This window comes from Musca domestica, unplaced genomic scaffold (genome assembly GCF_030504385.1).
Source record: "Musca domestica strain aabys unplaced genomic scaffold, Musca_domestica.polishedcontigs.V.1.1 22, whole genome shotgun sequence".
NCBI lineage: Eukaryota > Metazoa > Arthropoda > Insecta > Diptera > Muscidae > Musca > Musca domestica.
The window spans coordinates 5264129-5281918 of record NW_026712262.1 but is presented as its reverse complement, the minus strand read 5'-3'; the positions used below and the strand labels follow the sequence as shown (position 1 = coordinate 5281918).

Here is a 17790-nt window from a genome sequence, read left to right as displayed (position 1 = left end):
TTTAATTTTTAAATGTCATAATTTATTTTTTCGATAAATGCTCTCATTTGTTAGGGATGGGACATATTTTTTCGTTGTTCTGAGAGTGATTTGATTTGAACAACGTACAAATATGAGTGTTCGCTCAGGAAATTTTGTGTGAAGAATAATAGTTGTGTTCCAGAACCTGCAAATTAGTACTAATTAACACTAATTCTGCTACAACGCGTTCCCGTACTCCAAAAACTAGCAAAACTTGCAGCTCTCTCGAGAAAAAAATGGCGCTGAGTGGTGCACATTTCTGCTTGTTTTAGCTACATGAATTTGGCCGAGCAGAAATGTGCATATTGTAAATTTGACATTTAATTGGCAGGGCTAACAAGGTTGAAAAATGTATTGATACATTTCAATAAAGAAAATGATCAACTTGAAAACTAAAGGAAAAACTAATATTTGTCGTGCAAAAAACAAAAAGAGAAAATATGGAGTAACTGATGTATTCACTTTTGGATGATTCCAGCAGTGAAAAGGACTGGCTGAATGAGGAATCAGATTATTAATTATTATTATAAATTATTAATTTTAACCTATCGTCTTCTTTTCTTTTCTAGGATGAACACAATGGACCTATAGGTCTCCGAGTGGAGCGGTTGCCATATGGCAATCGCGCGTCCTTTAACCTAACCTAACCTATCGTCTTCAATACTCATTTTTTAAATGTTGGCGCTCTTTTCAGTAAGGTTTCACCAGTCCGATTTAGGCTGTTTACTTTTGTAATTTTGAATTTTGACATTTTATCGCATTTCTGCTAATTTTCCGTTCCCTTTTTTTTTTGAGCAAACCTTAATGAGAATGACATTTCGAAGTGTTCTCTTTTCTGCTAGTTTTACTACTAAAAAAGTACTGGAACACAACTAATGTAGTTTTTTCATAGTTAAGGGTCAAACAACGAATAGAGAGCGAATCAAGTGCAGTGGAAACGCCACATTAAATTTCGTTTAAATATCAACTGTCCGATTAGAAAAAGGTCAGATTAAATTAAGGTAGGGCAAAATGCGTATTACAACATATGTATGAACAAAAATTACATTTTTTGTAGCGAAAATAATCTTTAGAGAAATAGAATACATATTTTTTTGTTTATTCAAATAATTTGTTTTGTTTATTTATAATAAACAACTTGTTGCATCTATTTTGATAGTAATTCTGGCATTACAATCCATACAGATAGGCCCATGGTACAAGAATATAGGTAGATGCATCAACGCTTGGGAACATTAATACGTCCAACATTTTACTATGTTTTTTCAAACATTAGTAGATTTTTATATGTTTTCTTATACGACGCCACTCGGTGTTTATTATAATATGCGTTTTCAACACTTTTAGAAATTTAAATACTTTTTCATTAAAAAAATTGCAATTGCAAACTTAGTTTGACAGTTCAGCTGTGTCGATGCGTCTGCCTGTATTCATCTACCATGAGATAGGCCCATGGTAAAAGAATATCTAGATTTCCCATCAATATAAAAAATGATTCAGAAAATATTCAAATTGGGGTGTTTTCAAAGGGCGCAAACAAGGTTAAATGAAGAGAAGGTGGGCTATGTTTGAATATTTTGCATGTAAAGAAGCCTACCTGTATGGATTGTAATAATGCTAAGTTCACATGGCACGTGATTCGCTCTATATTCGTTGTTCGATCATTAATTATTAAATATCTACTTGATTCCCCAGACAACATTTTCTGAGCGAACAAAGATTTTTGTTATTTGTTCCATTCAAATCACTTTCAAAACTACGGTGAAATGTATGCCATCCCTAACAAAGAGATCACTTATCGAAAAAATAAATTATGACATCTAAAAATTCAAAATAGAAAAATTAAATGAAATTTTAAAACAATTTCGACGACTGAAAATTAAGAATGAAAAATATAATGTTGAATGGTGTATGCATTCAAACAAAAGTAGATTTTGTTTTCCCTCATCCTAGGTACTCTTTTTTCCACGAGATAGAATTTCGACAGAAAACTTTAAGGAAAAAATATGTGTAAAATGTCAACATTTTGGAAAAAAAAACATTTAATGCTAGGAACACAATTGGAGCGAACGACGAATTTCGCCCTACGCGGCGACAAAATGAGCCGCGAAAATTCGTCGTATGGAACACAATACCGACGAAATTATAAAACAGCTGATGAAGTTGTTTACTTTTTGCTCATTTGTTGACTACAATGAATTATACAAGAACACATAATTCTTTAAGTTCTCTATTATAATTTCACTTATGTCTATCTTCTCTATTATAAATTCACTGATATCCATCTTCACTCAGGCGCAAGTACTCAAATAAATAAACAAATTAATTATGTTTTTTTTTTATACGAATAACAGATAGTAGAGTGACCATAACAAATTTTAAAGTAAAAAGTAACTTTATTTACTAAAACACATAAAATTCGTACAAGTATGGCCACCTTGTACTGTTTTGTTCGCCGGTCGCCGGCGTATGAAATAGAAATAGAGCTAATTGAGTTCGCGGCGACCGACGAAATTTTCGCCGGTGCCATGATTGTGTGCACTTCCATATACACATATGTGTTTTATTTTTCACGACGAACATACGCCGCGAAAAAATTCGTCGTTCGCTCCAATTGTGTTCCTAGCATAAGGGTCTAAGAAGCTTGAAGTCATGGCTAGGCATATTTTGTGACATTTCATAAAGGGATTACAGAGCCGCACTAAAATCCTGCCGTCCTTTTCCATTGTAATTTGACATTAATATGCCTAGCCATGACTTCAAGCTTGTTATGTACTTAAGCTGCAAATACATAAAGATTAATCAGATCAGATTAATTTTTGTATGACGAAAAAAGTGATTTTCAAAACAAAGTGATGTGGCAACACTTTGTTAACAATTGCCTTATTTTGAATAAAAAGTTGTTGCGGTGGCGCTCACAATAAGTAAATGCCATGGCGCAATAAAATAAGCAAGCCGGCATTAGTTTTAGCCGGCAATGATCGAACGCCAAACTGAAAATGAGCCGGATATGCAGGTCTTCTGATTTATGAAAAAAAGGTAGTGCCAAGTTTGTGTTGATTTTTGCTGAGTCGATTCTTTTAAATCGGCGTTGGAAAAATGCAACTCTGTGCGTATGATTATGTTTAGTAGAACAGTGAAGTGAAGAAAAGTAAATAAATTTGGAAAATTGTGGGAAAATCGAGGAGAAGGGGAAATTAGTCTTGGCGTCATTTTTCCCGTATAAAAGCGTAGAGATAACCAAAAGAAAATCAGATTTTGTTCGTGCGCTATAGAAAAAACAACATTTTATTTCGTTTGCCAAAATCGACCATTTGAAAAAAGTCGGCATTTAACAACGGTACAAAATTAAGTTTTATTGACGGGTTTATACGGCTGCGTGCCTTGCATTTATTTTTTATGTTGGATGGATAAAAATCATAGATATTCCATCAGCTTGCAAGCCATTACGAGGCCTTCCAACAGGTTACGCGGAAGGTCGCCTTGTTTAAACCAGCCATATGCCATAGAAAAATTTGTGTCGACATTTAAGTTGCAGCAAGCCAGCAGATTGATGCGACAGTGTCCGTTGTGCCAGAAAAGAGCCATATAATTTCCGCCGACATTAGTTCCCACAAGCCAATTAAGTATCTGGCCAACCAGGTAACGACGATAAAGAATTTTTAAATAGTTACCTCAGGTTAAGTGGAACCGGCACCGTAGCGCTTTATCAACGAGTGTGAGGCGACCGTTAACCAATCTGAAATAAATTAACAAGGAAATTAAAATATTATTAATTGATTTGACATTAAGTCCAAAAAAACTAACCAAAAACCAAAAATTTAAAAAAAAGAAACTCTAGTATTAATTTAATGTTTTAGAAATGAGTTGTGCTGTTTAGTAGTTAATACTCGTTTATGTTTTAATTTAAGTATTATTATTGTGAGGTGTGGTGTGCGCCTTTAAAAGGGGTAACCCTGAAAATAATTGATAGCTAGAAGAAGAAGAAGAACAATTACTAGGAAACAGCTGATTATTCCAATTACTTAAATGTCAATATTAGGGAATAATATAAAAAGAAAATGGAAAAATTAAGCGAGGAAAATGGCAGCCAGAATTTCCTGGCAAAAATTGTAAGAAAAATCTGTCCTTTTTGATTTACCTGCGAAGAAGATTGGATGTGTGGCTCCCTGTAACCAGCGAAGAAAAAAGTCGACAAAGTTTTTGGTGATGAACCACTTGTTAAGAAGTGAATTCAATGTTTTTATTTGTTTGAAACATATATACAAACAACACGAAATACAAACTTTTTTTTTACAAAATTGGAAGCCTTAAAATAATTAAGCAAAAGTTAACGACAAAAGGCGAAAAGTTGAAATAAAACTTAAAACAAAACGAATAATTTTCACAAAAATTGAAAATTAAAAGACAAATTGAACTTACTTAAATTTAAAACAAAATTTCGAAACAATTTAACAAAATTGAAAAGAAAAACCACAACAATTAACTAAAAATCTAAACCAAGAAAATAAATCTTAAACCTAGAAATTCCTGAAGAATTGGAGCCTACAAGCCACACCATCGCCCATCCAATCCACCGAGGGAGGCGCAGAGTTTACGCCATTGCTGCTCCAGCGTGGCTTGGTATCATTCCCAATTGACACTGCAACTTATTTAACTCCGGACAGACAGACGGACGACTAAGCTACATAATTAAATTCCGCGGTTTTTCCTGGAAAGAATAAATAAATTAAAAGGGTGAACAAACGAGTTAATATTAAATTTTTTTCTTACGTTGTGTTGGTATGCAGGTACGCGACATTGAACTGAGCTCAATTCAAGGTTAGGTTACCAGGCATTGTTTAGATCGTCGATTTAATGTGGTATCGACCTACATTCCTTTGTTCGTCCTCATCTGGAATTGAAAGCAAGAAAATTATTATTTACATTCTGACCGAGGAATATAATTAAAAAGCTGAAACACGAACTAATTCGTACATACTTACGTTTTGGGAAAAAGCCTTAGTCACAAGCTGCCGTCAAGGTTCTACGCTCTGGGTGCCCGCCGTTAAGCCCTAAAAGTACAAAAAGAAAAGATTACTTTCGAAAATTGATTTTTATTGGCAATTCTTTGTTTTTTTTCTGCAATTTTTATATTATAATTCGCTGTAAATTGTTAGATTTTGATTCAAATTACGATGGAATGAATTGTTTTTTTTTTTTGCCAAATATGTAATATAGTTTTAATAAATATGTACTGGATTAAACCTGAAAAGATCAAAATGTCTTCGGCTTAAAGCCCTATTAAAAAGGTGGTGGGGATGGGATAAAATATGGTAAGTCAAGGGTCAGATCTGGGACGTCCAGTATGAGTAGACGTCATGGCGAGAGGTGTTCTCGGAGGGAGGGCTATCTCCTGGCTGGTCAGCCGCCAGGAGCACTGTTTCTGTGAGGAAAACTAATATTATTTTGGGATTTGGTTGTAGTTAGGCAAACGTTTTCTTTTTTTACTTTTTTTGTTGACATGTTTCAGGCTTCTTTTTACCCCCTTTTTAATTTAGTTTGAAGTCCGGTATGATTTTTTTGTTTTGTTCAACCGAAAAGATCTGCAAGTGGCAAGAACCAACCCCCAATCCGACGAGCCATAGCCGCGCTAAACGCCAGCATACCGGCAACGCCACTTAATGGTCAACACAGCGATTTCATTTCGTTTTTCTAGAACACGGTTGTTACAAAATGGCGCCCAGAACGTGGGGCCTGAGACATGTTAGTTTTTAATAATTTTTAGTCGTAGTGTATAAATGTGTTTACCATGAATCTTTAATGAGTCCCGTCTAGGTTTAATTAAGAGTCCTGACGCGTTGCTTCATCGAAGACTCGGGTAAACATCATTTATATTTGGGAAAAATATGATTTTTATTATTTTTTTCTAGTGGCTTAGTCGTTCTAGTTTAATACTTCTAATTGCACTAGCATTTTAATAAACTTTCATATTTTAGTAAAGTTTAAATTTCAGATTTCTTAAAGATATATCGTTGAAGAAATTCGTCTGGTTTATCAGTTCTCATTTGTGGAGACCCGTCCAAGCAGCCTATAAGAAGGCAGGTGACGCGCTGCTATGCAAATGAGAATTGCTAGTCTCAAACGAATTTGTTTTTTTTAGATTGTAGTTTCTGTCCGTCTATGTTTAATTTCAGTACCCGGAATTTGGTAGCTGATCACAGACTTACCCAGAGTTTCCATTGGTCCTGCGACAATTTTGGCTTCCGACCAGTGGTCGTATTGTCATGGAACTTCTTGAGGGATGTCTGTGCAAGCCGCCTATTCCATATTCCATTTTTCTCAGTTCATTTTTAGTTTTAAATTCCACAGTTTTGCCAGTGTAACTCACCAAATCCCTGCAAAAAAGTGAAACATATTAAAATTGATACAGAAACAGTTTATTTGACCTTGACTTACCACTATTTTGACCAGAAATCCACCACCTAACAGTATTTGAATTTTTCCAGTTTGTTTCATCAAAATTATTCTGCCGGATAATAGAATTTGTATGCCGTACAGAATAACCTGTAAAAGTGAAAAGTGTGAATTAATTGTGAAAGAACTGAATTACATTGAATTTATTTTTTTATTTTACTTACCACAATTGTTTTTATTTTATTTTTTCTTTAATTGAAACCGTGTGGTTTACTTTCGAGCAAAATCTTTTGGCATATTTCATTTTGATTTTTTTTGCTTTTTCGGAGTTTTTGTTTGCTAATTTTGTTAGATCAAGTAGCACTATGCCTCTTACTAGAGCTGCGAGTGCAGGTTTGGCAGGTAGACCGATTCTAGGGCAAAATGGGGTAGTAACCACTTCCGAAGCTACAGCCGTAAGCAGTGTTGTTACCGCGGTTCGCAGCGCTCCGTCTAACGCACAACAGGTTACAACTGCCGCGCATAGTGGTCCCATTGCTTCTCATATTGCACATTTAGCACATGGGGACGTCCCAGTTCAAGGTGTTTCATCATCAATGTCCAATTCATCGGCACCGCCACCAGTTCCATTAAGCATGCAAGAGGCCGCTAACTCGTTTAACACGTCTTTTTGGTCACATGGAAGCGTGGCCTCACCAAACTATAGTGTTTTGACCGGGTTGCAGAATAGACCAGTTGTTCCGCCAGCAGATCCAGCAGTCAGCGCAGGAGTCAGGGAAATTATTAATTCTGCCATCGCCCTGTCCCAATTGCAATACCGACAACAGGAAGAAGAAAGGTTGAGAGTGCTGATACCCAGAATTGCGGAAGCGACCAAGCGTTCGTTGTTGGGGGATAATCAGTTATTTTCTCAAGCCGGCTTGGCGATGCCAGCAGCGGCACCACATGCACCAGCGCGGACATCCTTGGAGTCAGTCATTCTGTCCTCACATGCATTGGCGTCAGGCTTAACGTCTCAACAACCTAATTTAGCAAGGGGTTACACACTACCATATCCGGAGCGAGTAATTCCACCACCGTTTCACGATCCTAGACCGTTGTCACTTGGTCCGTTTAACCAACCGCCACCAGGGTTCACATCAAGTGGTGCACCAGCACAACCACCAACCAGCTTATCGGTACCACCACCAGTCACCGGAGTCCAAACTCACACAATACCGCCGACCGAGAGGTTGCCTAATAACTACAGCAGAGGCATGCGAACAGAGCCACACGAGACACATACCAGTCCACATCCAAGCAGTATGATCTCAGAAATCTCCGGGCGTTTTAATTTGGCGAAATGGGGAGTATCTTTTGATGGTACCGACAAAACCATGAGCGTCCAAGAATTCATCTTCAGAGTGGGTGAACTTAAAAAGGATTACAATTGCCCAGATGAAGTATTGATCACCAAATTTCACCAACTTTTGGAAAAGCCAGCTCTCGATTGGTATTGGAACCACCGGAAATTGGTCCAGTTTCGCACATGGAAGGAGTTAGAAAGTGCTTTGTTGGCGCAATATCAAAGATTTGAGAATGAGTTTCAACTTCAGATGCAGATTTTAAATCGGCGTCAACTACCACACGAGAATTTTGAAGAATTTTATAATGATGTGCTGCGGCTACGGACACAGCAAAAGTCACCATACAGGGAGCACGAGATAGTGGAAATAATGAGAGGCAACCTTAAGCCGTCTTTAGCCCAAATGATCTTCTCGGCTCAGATAAATAGCTTGGGTGATTTTTATAGGCAGGTGAAGAAAGCCGAAAACCTTGTATGGACCCAAAGACAGCAACGCTACAACACACCACAGAAAGTGCACGAGCTCGATTGGCAGACGGAAGAGGAACCCCGAGGTGAAATTGAAGTTGATGCCGTGACCATGACATCCAAGTATAAATGTTGGAACTGCGGTGTTATGGGTCATAGCTGGATGGAGTGCCGGGAGCCTCGAAAGATTTTCTGCTATAGGTGTGGCCAAGAAGGTGTTACCGTCCCCGATTGTCCGAAATGTCAGGGAAACCGGCACAGGAACCCACCGCAGTCTGGGCAGGTGAGGTCAACCCCAGTTTAAGCCCAGAGCAGAGTAGTAGTAGTTCCAGTAGTAAAGTTTCTATTTTAAAGAATGAAGAGAGAGAAAATTTAAAGTCAGAAGTAAAAACGAGATTGAGGGAGTTCAAACCACTTCATATCAGAATAAGAGAATATAGCGAGGCGAGAGAAAGAATTTTTGGTCAAGTTTCCAATAAAATTAAAAAGGCTAGAGAGCGATATAAGAAGAGAAGACGCATTCGTCAGGAAATAGCCTCGGCTACCATATTTGAAGGGGAAGATAATCGTTTATATACCAAACTGCATATCAATGGTGAAGAGATAGAGGGATTGCTAGATAGCGGAGCCTCCGTTTCCTGTCTGGGGAAAAATTGCCTTAGCTTTGTGGAGAGAGCGGGATTGGAAATTAAGCATTTCCATTCTTTTATTAAAACAGCTGATGGAAGCCCACATAAAATAGTTGGCAGGGTGACGACTAATGTAAAATTTAGGAAGCAGGAGCATTCTATCGTCCTGTATCTTGTTCCTTCTCTGAGTCGTGAGTTGTTTCTGGGGGTAGACTTCATGAAACGTTTCCAAATGTTTGCTCAGGTGGACGGCTTGTCACTCCAGGAAGTGAGTCTCTGTGGTGAGCCTGAGATCAGTGATGTTAACAGCCATTCTTTGTCCGAGGAGCAACGAGTTCGTTTGCAAATAGTGAAGGACAAATTTCCTTGCTTTACCAAGTATGGCTTGGGAAAGACTAAAGCTGAGGTCCATTCAATAGACACCCGCGATGCAACCCCGGTGAAAGATAGGCATTATCCCGTTTCCCCGGCTGTGCAGAAACTTATGTATGCGGAATTGGATAGGATGATAGAGCTAGGTGTGATTGAAGAGAGCGAGAGTCCATGGAGTCATCCGGTTACTCTAGTCCGAAGGGGCGAAAAGAACCGTTTGTGCCTGGACGCTCGCAAACTCAATGCACTGACGGTCAAGGACGCCTATCCATTACCGCATATAGAAGGTTTGCTCAGTCGGCTGGGGGATACCTATTTCATTTCTAGTGTCGACCTGAAGGATGCGTTCTGGCAAATTCCACTGGATCCTTCAAGTAGAGAGAAAACTGCATTCACAGTGCCTGGACGACCGCTTTACCATTTTACCGTCATGCCCTTTGGTCTGTGCAATGCAGCCCAAAGGTTATGCCGTTTAATGGATAAAGTGATCCCTGGCGCACTACGTGATAGAGTTTTCGTCTACTTGGATGATCTTTTGGTTGTTTCGCCAGACTTCGACACTCACCTGGGATTGCTAGAGCAGGTGGCAGGTTGTTTGGCTAAAGCAGGACTCACAATAAATGTAACCAAGTCGAAGTTCTGCTTCAAAGAGCTTAGATACTTGGGTTACATTGTTGGAGGTGGCAAACTTAAAACTGACCCAGCAAAGGTGGAAACAATAGTGAAGTTTACATACCCGAAAACAGCAAAGCAGGTGAGGAGTTTCATGGGTACGGCAGGGTGGTATCGAAGGTTCATTGCCGACTTTGCCACCATTGCGGCTCCCATCTTTGAAACCCTCAAGAAAGGAAAACGATTCACGTTCACAGAGGAGGCCAAGGTTGCATTTGACAAATTGAAACAAGCCCTTGTAAGTAGTCCTGTCCTGACACACCCAGACTTTAACAGACACTTCTATGTTCAGAGCGATGCATCAGACTTGGGAATAGGAGCAGTATTATTTCAGAGAGACGATGAGGGTGGAGAACATCCCATTGCTTATTTTTCACAAAAACTGACTTCTGCTCAGAAAAATTACTCGGTGACTGAGAGGGAGTGTTTGGCAGTAGTGATGGCCATTAAAAAATTCAGGCCATATATAGAATTGATGCCTTTCACAGTTATAACGGACCATAGCAGTTTAAAATGGCTCATGTCACATCGAGATCTGAGCGGAAGGTTAGCTAGATGGAGCCTACAGTTGCAGGCATATTGTTTTGAAATAGAGCACCGTAAAGGAACCCAGAATATAGTACCTGATACTTTATCAAGATATGATATGGAGGAGATTTCTCTAGATGTGAAGGCCTTAATCGATCTCGATTCCTTAGCTTTTAAAGCAGATGATTATTTAGCCTTGATAGAAACCATCGAAAATAATTCTTCACAACTTCCCGATCTAAAAGTGGTTGATGGTTTGGTATATAAACGAACTCAATTCTACGACGGAATTCCCCTTAATGAAGATTTCGCTTGGAAGTTATGGGTACCCAGCGAATTGACCCAGCAAATCATTGAAAAAGCACACTGTCCACCACAAGTTTCTCATGGAGGTTTCCACAAAACTCTTCGTAGGGTGAAAGAGTACTTTTTCTGGCCAAATATGAATACTCAAGTTAGAAATTTTGTACAAAATTGTGATATCTGTAAAGAGACAAAACCAGCCAATTCGACTCTTCGTCCATCTATGGGAGCCGAGACTATTACAGAAAGACCTTTTCAAAGAATTTATGTAGACTTCTTAGGTCCTTATCCCAGAACCAAAACGGGAAACAGTTTTATTTTCATTGTGGTAGACCACCTTTCGAAATACGTTTTGCTAAAAGCCATGGCCAAAGCAAATTCAAGAAATGTAGTTAAGTTTTTAATTAGTGAAGTATTTCATAAATTTGGAACCCCAGAAGTTATTGTGTCAGATAATGGGAAACAATTTATTAGCAAAGAATTTTCAGATATGATCAAACTTTTTGGTATAAACCACACCAAAACTGCGTTTCACTCTCCGCAAGCAAATGCCTCGGAGCGGGTAAATCAATCTATTTTATCAGCGATCCGAGCATATCTGGGAGAAGATCACCGAGAATGGGATCAAAATTTATCAGAGATAGAATGTTCTCTGCGATCTTCTGTCCATAGTTCCATCGGAACTACCCCTTATTTTGCGCTCTTTGGAGTCAATATGATAAATCACGCCAGTCTTTATAAATTAGCCAGGAAACTTGAACTTCTTAATGACCCCGAGACGACACTCATTCCAAACTCGGTAAAACAGAATCTTATTCGAGAAAAGATAAGAAATAGTCTGCACCAGGCATACTTGAGAAATGAAAAATCTTATAATCTTAGAAGTCGTCAGGTCAAGTTCATCCCAGGGCAAGAAGTTTTCCGAAGAAGTTTCAGGCAAAGTGATTTTAAAAATAATTATAATGCTAAACTTGATAAAAAATTTTTCAAGTGTCGCATTGTTAAGCCAGTTGGGAAATGCCTTTACGAAGTAGAAGATCTTAAAGGGCATCCCATTGGCATTTTTCACGCTAAAGATTTGAAGCAATAAATGCTTACGAATTTAAGAATTTAATTTTTCTTCTAATTATTTTTTTTTTTTTCTTTTTACATATATATAGCGACCGAAGTCTAAAGCATATATATGAGGATAGAAATTATTTTTTTGTTCAGTTAATTCAATTTTTAAAATAAAGCGGAGATCTCAAAATGAAATACTAATCCGCTACGTATGCACGGAAAATATTTAAAATTTATCTCTTAATTCTATCTTAACTTAAAGTTACCTTAAGTTTAAATTTTTCCAAAACTCACCTGAATTTTCCAAGAGTTCCGGAAGATCCAATTGAATTTAGTAGAAGTAGTACCTGAATTAAAAAAAAAAAGTACAAATTTTATTACAATTATGTAAGATATAATATTAAGAGGACTAACCTGAATTTCTACTTACGAAATGTCCTTTTAGTATTCCCGATTTTTTTTAACAAGCTGTAGGACAGCTTTTCCTTCCTGAGTGATGTGTAGTTGTGTATGGGTAAAGGTTGGAACCCATTTCTCCAGTTTTTTTTCATAAAGAAGAGAAAAAAAATATGAATTAGTGAAATATCATTATGTAGGATTATTGGCAAAATAGAAAAAAATCGAATAAAAATGACTAACATAAAAATAAAATTAAATTTGAAATATCCATCTCGAGCCATACTTACAGAGTTTTTTTAGCTAAATTTTTGGTTATGAAATATAAAATTTAAGTTTGTAAAAAAATATAGCTCTCATAATATTTCTCAATTTTTCAGAGAAAAATTACGAAAACTACGAAATAGAATTAAAACTACAACTTACGTTCATTTCTGAAGCGCCGACCGTAGTCCCACCACAAGTCTCGGCTAGAATATTGGGTAAAGTTCGGAACCCTGTTTTTTTCCATCCGAACAGGAGTCCAATCTTCTAGACTCTAACAGCAGAAGTCAGAATTGTGAAGTCAGATTACGAATTAAAGCACTCTGGGTTTACCGACTCTAGTTGATGTCTGCGCATCCGGAGCAGTCACCTGGTGACTGTCTTTGACCATTAGTGCAATTCCCCTTTCGCGGTGAAGCAGTAGCCGTTCGCTCTTTGGCACGGGCCAGGGAACTGTTGTACACGAGGTCGCAGATCCGTCCTTCACCCGACTTACGACACTAGAGTCTGGAAGCCAGAAGACAAAAAGAACAAATAGACCTAAGTGCATTTGCAAACCATTGTATCCGACATTCTGACAAAAGCTGAAGGTCTAGTCGATGGTACACCTGTTGGAGAAAAAAGGAGAACAGGATTACTCGAACTTACCATCAAATATAATTTCCTGGTTTCACAGGAGAGGCAAATTAAGTCGCCTGTAGGTAATAAATGTCTGGAAAGATAAAAAAGGAAGTATTAATATTTTTCTTATTAAATTATTAGCGTTTCTATTTGTACTTACCTTTCTGTGAATGCAATATCCAATTTGAGTAACTTCTCTAGATGTCTTTTGAACATTAAGACCATTGAAAATTTTTTCATGTAACCATAGGAGGCCACTCGCCTAGCCACCAGCAGCAATGGTCAGAAAGAATCCGTTGGATTACGAACGGAAGCATCCCAGATTTACCGACTCCAACAATATGTCTACGATTCCTGAGCAGTCACGTTGTGACTGTCCTTAACCATTTGTGCACTCTTCCTTTATATTCCCATACGCAACTATGGCACAAGGCAGAAGAGTGTTGTACACAAGGTCGCAGAGCTGTCAGTCATCGATTTACGACGTTAGAGTCTGGAAGCGGGAAGACACGATCAAACACATCTAAATGCATTTGAAATAATATCGTATCCAACAATCTGACCACAGTGTGGACCTAGTTGAGGGTACCCCTACAGCCAAAGAAAATATCAGGTCTCAATCTTACCTTCAGTTCAATTCCAAGCATAGGCAGTCACCAATCTGTAAAGATAAGAAAAAGAAAATAAGTATTAATTCTGTGTGACTATGATTTAAATGCAAATTAAAGCAAAGAGAGTATATATTTATTTTTGTAAATTAATTTCTTTCTTTTAATTAAATTCCGTTAAAATTTCAAAATATTTCACTTTATTCGTCACATTAAAGTATTATATTTCCAGTAACTTATTCGTTGATTCACAATAATTTTTAAATTCCATTGCTTATTATTTTCGTTCATTTCTACGACACTTTTATATTTTATTTTCTTTAAAATCTTGTAGAAAAATTTTTTTATAGCACTGAAATTTTTTGTTTCGCTTTTTGTTATTAGAAATAAACACAATAACTGCACTTTTTTTTTTTGTATCAAAATTCAGAATATTTCACATAATTTTTCACTTAAAATTTAGAGAAGTCAAATTTTACTTTTTAAAAAAAAAAAAATTTTTCTTATAAATTCACAGTAGTATTTCAATTTCATTCACTTTAATTTTTTTTCATTAATTTTTTTTAGATATTGATTTGCACAGTTTCTAACTAGTAAAATCACTTTTTATGCCTTAATTATTTTTTTTAATCATGCAACTTTTTCATTATTTATTTCAATTAAATTCTTTGCACTTTCGTCATTAAAAAAATAAACACAATATTTTCACAAAAAAAATTTACGTCCGTCCGATCAATTCTAAATTTCTCACTATTTTTCACTAAATTTTTATTCATCTCCTTTAATATTTTCTGTGTTTCCAATAGTAATCATTCATCAGTTTTTTTTTGCACTTTATCTCTTTGGTCCACAACATTGTTAATTTTTGCATTTTGTTTTGCTTTCACCATTTCAATTTTTCTTTTCTTTTGGAGATATTATCTATTTTAATTTTATTCGCACTGTTCACTCATTCCTTAATTCTGTTTTCTTTATCTGTTCTATTTTTATTCACTACTCACTAACTTCGAATTATAATTCGAACTTATTGTTTCCGCCAAAGTCACATTTTTTCTTAATGGGTGCATTTCATTGTAAATGCAAATGCAACTTTTATTCACACACACACACATACACTTGATGGAAATCATTGATTTTTTTTTGTTAGAAAATTAAATTAATTTCAGGAAATTAATTTAAATTGTTTCAGTAAAATCACTTTATTATTATTTTTCCTTTTATTCCTTTAATCTTCTTTATTAATTGCTAAGATGTATACGGATTAATTTTTCATGCAATTATTTGCAAGTTACTATTCGCACATACACCCGCACTGTATGTTTATGATAGTAACTTTCATTCATTTTTTTTGGCACTTTATTCACTTTTCACTTTAATTATACACGTTATTTTCACTCACCCGGCATTTACATTTATTTTATTATAATTAATTTATAATACACTATAATTTTTTTTTCACTCTACTTACCCAAATTTTATCATTTCTGCAGCTCCAAAATTTTCCGTCCGTCCGTGCTCCAATCCGCCAAAAAAAATTACAATGGACGCGTACTCCGATTGTTTTCATTCATAAACGTCACTACTATCGATAGTCACTACTATCGGTAGTCAACTTACATCAGACTAAACGATAACGCGTGGCGCACGACGTAAACATTATACCATGTTCCTACGGGCTAATGGAGCTTAATATTGTAATAAATAAATTAGACCAAAATTTAATTTTATTTTGGAAAATCAGAGTTAGGGATGCCAGACTGCGATTATTAGGGATGCCAAACACCGATTTTTTGTAAATACCCTATCAAACCATTGATTTTTTTTTTGCATTTTTAAACCAAAGGTCGCACTTTTTTTCCCCCTATCCTTCGATAAGGATATCAGCAGGATAGTTGGCTTTGTGGTGTGCGCCTTTAAAAGGGGTAACCCTGAAAATAATTGATAGCTAGAAGAAGAAGAAGAACAATTACTAGGAAACAGCTGATTATTCCAATTACTTAAATGTCAATATTAGGGAATAATATAAAAAGAAAATGGAAAAATTAAGCGAGGAAAATGGCAGCCAGAATTTCCTGGCAAAAATTGTAAGAAAAATCTGTCCTTTTTGATTTACCTGCGAAGAAGATTGGATGTGTGGCTCCCTGTAACCAGCGAAGAAAAAAGTCGACAAAGTTTTTGGTGATGAACCACTTGTTAAGAAGTGAATTCAATGTTTTTATTTGTTTGAAACATATATACAAACAACACGAAATACAAACTTTTTTTTTACAAAATTGGAAGCCTTAAAATAATTAAGCAAAAGTTAACGACAAAAGGCGAAAAGTTGAAATAAAACTTAAAACAAAACGAATAATTTTCACAAAAATTGAAAATTAAAAGACAAATTGAACTTACTTAAATTTAAAACAAAATTTCGAAACAATTTAACAAAATTGAAAAGAAAAACCACAACAATTAACTAAAAATCTAAACCAAGAAAATAAATCTTAAACCTAGAAATTCCTGAAGAATTGGAGCCTACAAGCCACACCATCGCCCATCCAATCCACCGAGGGAGGCGCAGAGTTTACGCCATTGCTGCTCCAGCGTGGCTTGGTATCATTCCCAATTGACACTGCAACTTATTTAACTCCGGACAGACAGACGGACGACTAAGCTACATAATTAAATTCCGCGGTTTTTCCTGGAAAGAATAAATAAATTAAAAGGGTGAACAAACGAGTTAATATTAAATTTTTTTCTTACGTTGTGTTGGTATGCAGGTACGCGACATTGAACTGAGCTCAATTCAAGGTTAGGTTACCAGGCATTGTTTAGATCGTCGATTTAATGTGGTATCGACCTACATTCCTTTGTTCGTCCTCATCTGGAATTGAAAGCAAGAAAATTATTATTTACATTCTGACCGAGGAATATAATTAAAAAGCTGAAACACGAACTAATTCGTACATACTTACGTTTTGGGAAAAAGCCTTAGTCACAAGCTGCCGTCAAGGTTCTACGCTCTGGGTGCCCGCCGTTAAGCCCTAAAAGTACAAAAAGAAAAGATTACTTTCGAAAATTGATTTTTATTGGCAATTCTTTGTTTTTTTTCTGCAATTTTTATATTATAATTCGCTGTAAATTGTTAGATTTTGATTCAAATTACGATGGAATGAATTGTTTTTTTTTTTGCCAAATATGTAATATAGTTTTAATAAATATGTACTGGATTAAACCTGAAAAGATCAAAATGTCTTCGGCTTAAAGCCCTATTAAAAAGGTGGTGGGGATGGGATAAAATATGGTAAGTCAAGGGTCAGATCTGGGACGTCCAGTATGAGTAGACGTCATGGCGAGAGGTGTTCTCGGAGGGAGGGCTATCTCCTGGCTGGTCAGCCGCCAGGAGCACTGTTTCTGTGAGGAAAACTAATATTATTTTGGGATTTGGTTGTAGTTAGGCAAACGTTTTCTTTTTTTACTTTTTTTGTTGACATGTTTCAGGCTTCTTTTTACCCCCTTTTTAATTTAGTTTGAAGTCCGGTATGATTTTTTTGTTTTGTTCAACCGAAAAGATCTGCAAGTGGCAAGAACCAACCCCCAATCCGACGAGCCATAGCCGCGCTAAACGCCAGCATACCGGCAACGCCACTTAATGGTCAACACAGCGATTTCATTTCGTTTTTCTAGAACACGGTTGTTACAGAGGAGAATTAATGCCACGAAACTCGTTCGACGTGAGTGAAGGAACACCCTCAACGTTCAACGACGAAACGTTTTTCTTTTCTTTTAGACAGGTTAAAGAAATGTCTAGCCCTACCTAATCGAGCTCCATTAGGCAGAATACCTTAGAGTAGTAAAAAATAGCCCCAGTTGGCCGAATACTTAGTGTGAAGATTGTTGTCGTCCCGAATATTGACTCACATTCCTCGTGTTGTTTGGTGTTAATAATCCATTAAGAGACCATGATAAAAGCAATGTTAATAAATGTATATGTTTGAATGTTAAGATTAATTATCATGTCTTTCTAACTTGAGTGTGAGAGAGGGAAGGAAGGGCGTGTTATAGGGTGAAATAGTGTGTGTGGAAAATGGGGCCCTTGAAACAAATGAGAAAGGATACGAAGGGT

At 36.6% G+C, this 17790-nt stretch overlaps 2 long non-coding RNA genes across 3 annotated transcripts; both read right to left on the bottom strand.

Annotated features, from left to right (window-relative positions):
• Nucleotides 1–4330: 4330 nt before the first annotated feature.
• LOC105262006 (uncharacterized) lies at nucleotides 4331–5155 on the bottom strand. Its single transcript, XR_891622.3, has 3 exons — nucleotides 5007–5155; nucleotides 4795–4915; nucleotides 4331–4732 (listed from the first exon to the last, which is right to left on the bottom strand). It is a non-coding gene; the product is annotated as an uncharacterized LOC105262006 (long non-coding RNA).
• A 10808-nt stretch (nucleotides 5156–15963) lies between these two features.
• On the bottom strand, nucleotides 15964–17361 carry LOC131802585 (uncharacterized). Of its 2 annotated transcripts, XR_009342275.1 has the most exons (4): nucleotides 17144–17361; nucleotides 16640–17078; nucleotides 16428–16548; nucleotides 15964–16365 (listed from the first exon to the last, which is right to left on the bottom strand). It is a non-coding gene; the product is annotated as an uncharacterized LOC131802585 (long non-coding RNA). The 2 variants fall into 2 exon arrangements; XR_009342274.1 differs by having other exon boundaries at nucleotides 16640–17339.
• Between the last annotated feature and the right edge of the window lie 429 nt (nucleotides 17362–17790).